Here is a 10082-nt window from a genome sequence, read left to right on the forward strand (position 1 = left end):
CCCAAATCCACGAAGGAGGGTAGACTGTCCGGGGTTTTTATAGGGATTTTGTGCCTTGAGGCCAAATTCCAGGCAGGCACCATTCACCAAGGGTCCTTGATTGTTGTATGAATTGATTTCCTGGCGTTGGAGAATAGAGTCAAATGGACGTCCAGACAGAGTCTCCTCATATGTAAAGAAGTTCTGGGTGTTCCTTGATTTCATTTTGGTTCAGGCCATCTGGATGGGATGGTTGGATCCGGGTTGGAGCTGATGGATATCTCGGCTGGACTTTTTCCCTTTGTCTACCTGATTGCTTCCCCCAACGGTGGCCTGCAAGGCGGGGTGTTCAGGTCCGGTGATGAGTATCTCCTCGGAGCCTTTCCCTGTTAGCCTGATGATTCATGTCCTGTCCATTCTTTTCCGTTGATGGGCGCCGAGCCTGTCCCTGTCAGCCTGATGGTCCATGTCCTGTCTATTCTTTTCCGTTGATGGGCGCCGGCTAGGATCGTTATCTTTTGAGTGGGAATTCGCGACTAGATCTGGGAAGGGCTTGTGGGCCACACTGTACTTTATATTTTATATTATTATTGCTACATACATTTATTTAGATTTCTACGAATTTTTACAAGTTCATTTCTCACAGTCCCCCGCCTAATAATCCATTACATTAAAAATTCGTGTTATTTCATCCAATTCTGCAGGGGAAGGACTATAATTTTCACTCACATTCATTTTCTTCCCAGTCCGTTAACGAATTCTCACTATATGTTTGTGCCAGGTTATGTCTATTTTCAAAATTCTTTAAGGCCTTCATCGCGTTTTTGTTTTCCTTTTCCTCCTCTAATTTCATTAGTTTAGAGAGGGAAGTAGGTCTCCCTTGTGCTTTCTCAGGATCGATTGGAAGGGTGGCAATCTGCATTCTTTGCACAACAGAGTGAATTAGTCTGATGAAGCAAGGAATTAAGCAGGGAAGGAAAATGATTCCGGCAACTGAACAAGTGATGAAAAATACTAGCTTCTTCCACCAAGCCCCTTGCCCGAATATCTGGTCCCACCAGGAGGCTTGTAGGATTGAATTCCATTTTTGGACTGGCACATGCGCTACTTTTTTTATTTCAGCAGCCAATCCTTTTATTGTTTCTCCGTAATCGTCTATTTCCATACAACACTCGGATTCGTTGTATCTGCCACACACTCCTCCCTCCTCGGCTAGCAGATAATCGAGAGCTAGTCTGTTTTGATACACAAAAGCTCTCATTTGTGAATGTTGTTTGGCTAGGAGTTCTAGGGCTTCTGAAGTGTGGTTGGAAACTATCTCTACCACCGCTTGCAACCTGATAAGTCTGTTGAGGAGATAAATGGGGGTTCTGTAACCCCAGCTGCCATCATTTGCCCAAGTAGCGGGCCCGTAATATTGAATGATTCTTTCGGCAGGCCATTCTTCCTCGTTCCACTTCTGGTTGCCTCCCGCTATTGGTAGTTCCCGTTTTAATTCCCTCCTTTGTCTGTTTAATGTCTCAAAGAGAGTGGCTCCCAATGATTTACTCTCTGTTTTAGGTAGAGTAAAGAAAAAGGGCCGAATTATTCCAAGTGTGCAGGATCCTTTCCATTTTCTAGGTAGCTCGCTGTATGCCTTTTTTCCACATATCCAATATATACCATCAGGAGCTTCCCAACCCTTGTTCAACTTTGCCGGATCATCCCAATATTCCTTCAGTCTTATTAGCTCATGGAAGGGATTGGCCCCAGAGTTTTTGTACCAGCAAAGTCCAATTATTTCCATCCATTCACAGTTATTCCCCCAGGAGCGACTCCAATAGCCCGCGGGTGGTTCAGGTTGCCAGGTTTTTGTTTTGCTGTCCGAATTCACCATGAGTGTGCTTACACACGGGGTATAGCCTACTAAATCAGTGAATTCTTTTCCTTCTCTGCTAATGCAGACAGTACCGATTATTCTTTGGTCTATAACCCATCCCTCTGGTCTTTGTTTTGTTTTTTATATTTTAGAGCCTTCCCATTTTAGAAGTTGCTCTGGGGTTAGTCTCTCTCCCTTCCAAGGCCACCTTTCAGCTGATTTTAAACCGCCACAGATCCAACAGTTAGATAGACCTAATTCTGTGGCTATTTCTTGCATTAGATCTATGAAAAGGTTCTGGTTGGGGGTTGGCAATCCCCAATTGCTGTATTGTTTCTCTAATTGCTCATAGTGCTCACTAAGAGAGTTAAGCCTCTCTTGTTCTAGCCTCTTTTTCCGAGCTTCCACTTCTCGCCTCTTTAACTCTAGGGTTAGTTGTTTTATTTTGTTTTCAGGGTCCACCCCTTCCTCATCCCTGGAGAAGCAGAACACTTGGTCGAATTGCAAACATACCCGGTCATCACCACTTTTTAACAAATCAAGAATTATCGGTTCATTATTAAAAAAAGCTTTCTCTTCATGTTTTAAATTTCTACCTTCCCAATATACTTTCTCTCCCATGGTACACATTTTTAAATTTGCTTTATTGTAACATAAAGGGTTAACCGTATAATATGCCAAAAAGGTGGATTGTCTTTTTCCCCCTATCCAGACAGTTTTGTTACATTGACTGCAGATTGGAATTGGAGGGATCATTCCCACTTCTCTCTTATACCTGAAATGGGAAGTTTCAGTCTTTCTTTTCATAGGAGTTTTAGACTGCCCGTCCTTAAGACTTGCCGTTGGGTGATAACACCAGACCTCCCCCTTTAGTTCACAGAGATTATACTGAGTGCCGTTGGATAAACAAAACCCCCTTTGTTGTTCTGGAGGACAGTCAATTATTCGTCCGGCATCTGTGGCAGTCTGGCACCGCTCACACTTCCCTAGGGGATGATCCCCCAGAGGCACCTCGGGGCTCATTCCCTTGGTCAAGCACATGGCTAGATTCAGGAACATCAGGATTCCCCACCGGTGTATCCCTCTGCCTTGCCCTTCGCCCGTATAAAAATATACGGCGGGGATTACCATCTTCCCGGCAGCAAGGATATTCTTCAGGGGCCCTTGTAGTCCTTGTGGCGTACCTTCTTTTGAAGGCAGCCCACCGAGACTACTTAATCGTGTCTGTCCTGCACGGTACTTTTACTGTCTTTCAGCACTCGATTTCCAAAGCCTCTGCCTTGGAGTCTAATTTCCCTCTTATCCCTTTTTGAAAGAGTAGGAACCACTCAGGAGAGTCGAGTTCCAACAACCCCGCCCTGGTGGCAAGTATTAAGAGACAGCTAGTCAAATCCTGTTTCTTTTCTAGACACTTTGTACACAATCCCTTAGGTTTGTACCCTCCCCAACAGTGGGTTACCCAAATCTGGTTACAATAGGCGCACTTAAAATGTATAAACGGAAAACAATCACACTCAGGGTTGATACAACTTATCTGGTCGTCACTGGTCATTTGTGGTGACACTGAAGTCTAATTTTTAGTTCTCCCGGAGGGGTGGTGACTTTCCACTTGGAGGTGTCGTATTCCTTTACTTTTTTTACCCGAGATGAGTGCGTCCAACCTTTTTCTGCGGTCCGGACAGCTGTGTCTGTGGTCAGGAGAACCAGGAAAGGTACTTCCCAATGGGGGGTGAGGGGAAGCTCCTTCCACGCTTTGACGAGGACTTTATCCCCAGGCTGTATCTGGTGTATTGCGAATCCCAGAGTGGCGCTTTGGGGGATCAGTCCTCGTTTTCGCAGTTCCTGTAAATTTTTGTTGATAGCAATGAGATATGGTTGTATTTGCACATCCTCCACTTGAGGGTGTCCTACTGGCATTCCATGTTTGTATGGCATTCCATACAACATTTCAAAAGGGGACAGACCCGTTTCAGAATGGGGCATTGTTCTAATATTTAGTAAAGCAAGGGGGAGACACTTAATCCATGACATTTTCGTCTCTATCATGAGTTTAGACATTTGGGATTTAAGTGTCTGATTCATTCTTTCCACCTGCCCTGAACTCTGAGGATGCCAGGGAGTGTGGTATTGCCACCTAATACCCAGAGCTTCTGAAATTTGTTTTATAATTTTTGAAGTGAAATGAGTTCCTTGATCCGAATCAATACAGTCCACTATCCCATACCTAGGGATGATTTCTTCCAATAAAATTTTTGATACTGTTTGGGCCGTAGCCCTTGCCCTGGGAAAGGCTTCTACCCAATGCGTTAGTTTGTCAACTATTACTAATAAGAATTTATATCTACCGATTTTTGGTAATTCGGTGAAGTCCACCTGGATCCTCTCAAATGGTCTGTATGAGAGAGGCCGCCCTCCCCAAACAGTTTGTTTGGAGTTGGATTTATTTACTTTTTGGCAAACCACACACCCCTGTACCTCTTGTTTGGCAATTTCAAAAATCCCCTTGCATCCGAAAAATTTCAGGAACTGATCAGCCAGCGCCCGAGTTCCCCAATGGGTCTGTTTGTGTAGTCTTTGTAACACTCTCCTTGCCACTCCCCTCGGGATCAGTTCCCTCCCATCAGGTAACCACCATTTTCCTTGTTTCATGACTCCCCCTATTTTCTTGAATTCTTCAATCTCTCTCTCTGAAGGGAGCATGGGGATTTCAGGCGATTCCTCCGGAGTCACCTCGGGAATACTTACGGTGAGCAGAGCTGCTCGTTTTGCCTCTTTATCGGCTAGGTTGTTACCTCGGGTTTGAAACTGCAACCCTGTCTGGTGTCCTTTTACATGGACAACTGATATTTCTCTTGGCCCCCGGACTGCCTCTAGAATCTGTCGGATTATTTCCCCATGAATTAGGTCTTTTCCTTTGGTATTTATCAGACCCCTCTCTTCCCAAATTTTTCCAAAAGTGTGTACCACACCGAAAGCATACCGTGAATCTGTGTATATGGTCCCTCTCCTTCCTTTCAACCTCCGGAGGGTTCTTAGGAGAGCATAGAGCTCGCAAGCTTGTGCAGACCAACTTGCTTTCAAAGGACCAGATTCTACAACTTCCCCAGATGCACCATTTATTATCGCATATCCCGATTTTCTTTTTCCCTCAATAATTTTCGAGGATCCATCTACAAACCACTTCTCTCCCCCTTCTAACTCCTGATCCTCTAAGTCCGGTCTTATTCTGGTCTGCAGCTCCACGATCTCAGAACAGTTATGCACTAACTTCTCTAGAGGTTCACCGAATAAAAACTGAGCAGGATTTTGTGCAGAAGTAGTTTTCAATTCTAAACCGGGTGAGCTGATTAAGATGGCTTCGTATTTCAGGAGCCTGGAATCAGTCAGCCACTTCTCTGCTTTTTGTTGCAATATGTTTCTCACATCGTGGGGAGTGTAAACTACCAGGGGAGCCCCAAAAGTTATTTTCTTCGCTTCTCCTACTAACAGAGCCACTGCTACAATTGCTTGTAAACACGTAGGCCAACCCCGACTGACTGGATCTAAGATCTTTGAAAGAAACCCTATAGGCTTCTTTTTGTCTGCCCATTCCTGAGTCAGGACTCCCTGTGCTGTTTGTCCACTCACATCCACAAACAACTGGAATTCTTTATTCGTATCTGGTAGAGTTAGTACCGGGGCAGTCATAAGAACAGTTTTTAATTTCTGAAAATTGGACTCATCCTGTTCAGTCCACTTCAGCCTGTCAGTGTTTAATCTTTCATATAAAAACTTCACCTTTTCACTGAAACCCTCAATCCACTGCCTGCAGTATCCCAAGAGCCCTAGAATTTGTCTAATTTGCCTTTTTGTTTTTGGTGCAGGCAATGCAAGGATGCCTGCTACCCTCTCCGGGTCCAATTTTTTTTTCCCTTGAGATATCCAATGTCCAAGATATTTTATTTCAGGCTCTGTGAATTGCAGCTTGGATTTTGATACTTTCAAACCTTTCCTTCCTAGGAAGTTTAACAAGGCAATCGTGCTTTTCCTCACGCTCTCTTCAGTCGGTCCAGCTATTAGCAAGTCATCTACATATTGCAAAAGCTTTGTCTCGCCCTCAAGAGCAAATTGGGTTAATATTTGTTCTAAAGCTTGTCCGAAAAGGTTCGGAGACTCCACGAACCCCTGGGGGAGGACCGTCCACCTTAGCTGTTGCTTTCGGTTTGTATCTGGGTCCTCCCACTGAAATGCAAAATAATCTCTACTCCTTTCATCCAGAGGGCAAGTCCAAAAAGCATCTTTCAAATCAATCACACTATACCACACATCTTCTGGTGTGAGCCTATTTAGTAAAGTATAGGGGTTGGCCACCACCGGGAATCTAGTCCGGGTCCTAGCGTTTACCGCTCGTAGGTCCTGGACCAATCGGAAGCTGCCATCCGTCTTCCTTACAGCCAGGATGGGGGTGTTGTGTTGAGACATGCAAGGTTCTAAAGTTCCCCCTTTTAGGAGGTCATCAATTATTTGTTTCAACCCCCTTCTCCCTTCCATCGGGATGGGATATTGTTTGACTCTTATAGGGTCCTCAGAGTTCTCGATTTTTATTTCGATAGGTTTGATATCTAGCTTTCCTACCTCTCCTTTTGAATGCCATACTTTAGGGTTTATTTTCTCCTCATCCTTAGGAGTCAACTTAAATATTTTTACCACCAATTCAGAGTTTTTAATCATGATATTAATTCTTAAAGCGACAATCATGTCCCTTCCCAGCAAATTGTAATCTGCTTCTTCTACTAATAGCAAATTCCCTAAGCAAATTTTATTTTCAGATTCTATTTCCACATCTTTTATTACAGGCACTTCAAAGGGGTCTCCCTTTGCACAGATTACAAAAACTTTTTCTCTGCTAGCCACACATCCATATGGCAATTTCTGCAGGGTACTTCTCTCTGCCCCAGTATCCACAAGAAAACTTACCTCCTGTCGTTGGGGTCCCACTTTTAACTTTATCAAGGGCTCCTTGGATGTTCTGGTCCCCAAATTAAAGAGCCCCTGACACCCCTAGTCTTCCTGAAAAATTTTCTCATCTTTTATTTTTTGTTTACAATTCCGCTGAACGTGTCCTACCTGTTTACAGTAGTAGCACTCAGGGGGCTCTCTCCGTGGGGCCGGGGCTGCCCGGTGAGAACCTCGACCTTTCCCGGGTAGTGTTTTAAACTTACCCTGCATCTGTTCTTGTTTCTGGACCTCTTTTACTGCAGTTACTAAAATTCTAGCTTGCAATTTCTGCTTCTCATCCTCTCTCCTCATGTATACTTTTTGAGCTTCCCTTAGGAGCTCCTGAAGACTTTTATCTTGCCACCCCTCGATCTTTTCTAATTTTCTCCTAATATCTTCCCAAGATTTAGCAATGAATTGTGTTTTTAACAGAACCTCCCCCACAGGAGAGTTCGGGTCAGTCCCAGAGTAAATCTGTAAACTTCGCCATAATCTCTCGATCCATTCAGTGGGTGGTTCCTCTTTTCCTTGACATTCTCTAAAAACTTTGCTAATATTCTGGCCCCTAGGGACCGCTTCTCTTATACCTTGTACAATCATGCTCCTTAAATCCATCATGTTCCGTCTGCCTTCCTCCATCTGTGCATTCCAGCTCGGGCTTACGCTAGGCCATTTCTGGTTACCTGGCGTCCCCTGTGGATTGCGTCTGTCCCAGTCTCTGATCCCGGCTTGTTTAATCATTTCCCTTTCCTCCTGATTAAACAATGATCTCAGGATTGCCATAAGATCGTCAAAGGTATAAATACTGCTCCCTTTTTTAGGAGAGTTTCATCTAATTCATCTAACCTCTCAGCCACACCAAAAGGGTCATCCAACAACCGCCCCATCTCTTTTTTAAATGCCCTTACATCTCCAGAGTTAAGGGGTACATTTACAAAACCGATCACTCCCGGGGCCGTCGGTACTTCCCTAAGAGGGAACAACCGGTGCCCCTCTTCACTCTCTCCCCATTCATTATCCGTCATTCTCGCTCTCAAACGGGTTCTACTTGCGGGAGGGGAATTGGTGATTGTGGGTTGCCTCCCTGTTATCAATTGTGGGAATTCTGCCGCCACCCGGCTGAAGGGAGGAGTCCCCTCCGTTGTATGGGAGGGTCCCGGTTGTGGCGGCTGGACCGGCAGGGACAGATAGGGTGATCCCCAGCCTTGTGCAGGAAAAACCTCCGAGGAGGTTGCTGTGGTTACAGTGTTTACAGGCGGGGAAAGGGGAAGGGCTGCCGGCATCGCTGCTGGCCCCGAGTCTCCCGCTTGAGACACACGTATCTCAGTGGGTTGGTCTCGGGGGCCCAAGGGTGCTGAAGGCACCACTTGATCTGCAGAGGAAGGTCCCGCCGGTCCTCGATATGGGGGTGGTAAGTGATCGAGGGGTTCCCAGGACTCAGCTCTCGACTCACGTTTTTCTTTTTGTTTTATTGGAAATAGCCCTACTCTGACATTTACCCAGAGCTTAGCATATTCCCTCTCCTCAGGATCTGAGGGGACCTTGTTCTCCACATAGGAGAATAACTTGTTACACGTCCATTTTTCAAATGTGCCTAACACTGGCCAAGTGAGATGACTTCTCAACTCCTGTCCTCCCCAAACCTCCATACAATAATGTATTAATTTCTCCTTTGATTTCTCCTTCCTCTGGGGACAATCTTCCCAGTGTTTTAGCATCCACCCCAAGGGACTCTCCAGTGGGATGTCTGGTGATTCCTCCCCCTGATCGGAGGAATCTTTTCCTGTGCTTCTTCCTTGAAGCTTACTCTTTTTCTGACCCATACTTCACAAATATATATTCTTACCTTTCTTCGACTTCTCCGGGAGTCGATATCTGTTTCTGCGTTGTGTACTTAGGAATCAAAATTTGCCGATACTCACCTTTCAGCGAGCTGAGCTGAGGTCTCTTGTAATCGGTACTTTTTGATTCTTTCCTGGACCTCTACCTGGGTCCGTTAACTAAAAGGGTTTACCAATTCTCGAGCTCGACAAGACGTATCCTTCCCCTTTTAGTTCCTTGTGATCAGTCCCCGAGACACCCTTTGGCCTCAGGTTTTTACAAGTGTGTGTCGAGAGAAAAAAAACTTTCACTCTGTATCGCTTCCTTCGCGGCCGGCCAATTCCCTCGCGGGAGGATGGAAACGCGACCTTGAAGTCCACACTCGCTTCGTGATCAGATCACGTCTCACACACTCGCCCGATCGCCCACTCAACCAGCAGTACTTACAGCTATTTTCCTGCGTGGGTGTCTTTGTGCACACTAGACGTTTTACGAGCAAAGCAAGCCGCGGCTTCCCGAAGGCTCCGTGCCTTCCCGAGCTCTCCGATCCGGATCCTTTTCCTTTTTATTGTGGTTTTTACCTCCGCCTAAATTTGGTTCGGATATCGGAATGAACTACGGGGGTTCTCAACTCACCAGGCCGCCAAAATCAGCGGGGGTACCCGTCCTGGGCAGCGAGATTCCCCGCAGTTTCTCCGATCCGAGTCACAGCACCAATCTGTTATAAATGCAAAGGCAGATTTGGGTTAAATAAAAAACAATTTATTATAAAACAATTTCTATAAAAAAATAAACAATGAGGAAAAACCACAATAAAACAAACAGCGCAGCGCTGGGTGGACAGGGGTCTATACCCAAAGGTATAGGTGTTCCCAAATCCACGAAGGAGGGTAGACTGTCCGGGGTTTTTATAGGGATTTTGTGCCTTGAGGCCAAATTCCAGGCAGGCACCAAGGGTCCTTGATTGTTGTATGAATTGATTTCCTGGCGTTGGAGAATAGAGTCAAATGGACGTCCGGACCGAGTCTCCTCATATGTAAAGAAGTTCTGGGTGTTTCTTGATTTCATTGTGGTTCAGGCCATCTGGATGGGATGGTTGGATCCGGGTTGGAGCTGATGGATATCTCGGCTGGACTTTTTCCCTTTGTCTACCTGATTGCTTCCCCCAACGGTGGCCTGCAAGGCGGGGTGTTCAGGTCCGGTGATGAGTATCTCCTCGGAGCCTTTCCCTGTTAGCCTGATGATTCATGTCCTGTCCATTCTTTTCCGTTGATGGGCGCCGAGCCTGTCTCTGTCAGCCTGATGATTCTTGTCCTGTCTATTCTCTTTCGCTGATGGGCGCCGGCTAGGATCGTTATCTTTTGAGTGGGAATTCGCGACTAGATCTGGGAAGGGCTTGTGGGCCACACTGTACTTTATATTTTATATTATTATTGCTACATACATT

The sequence above is a fragment of the Pseudopodoces humilis genome, chromosome 6 (genome assembly GCF_049639895.1).
Source record: "Pseudopodoces humilis isolate 2021_Gansu_Grassland_sample_001 chromosome 6, ASM4963989v1, whole genome shotgun sequence".
Lineage (NCBI taxonomy): Eukaryota > Metazoa > Chordata > Aves > Passeriformes > Paridae > Pseudopodoces > Pseudopodoces humilis.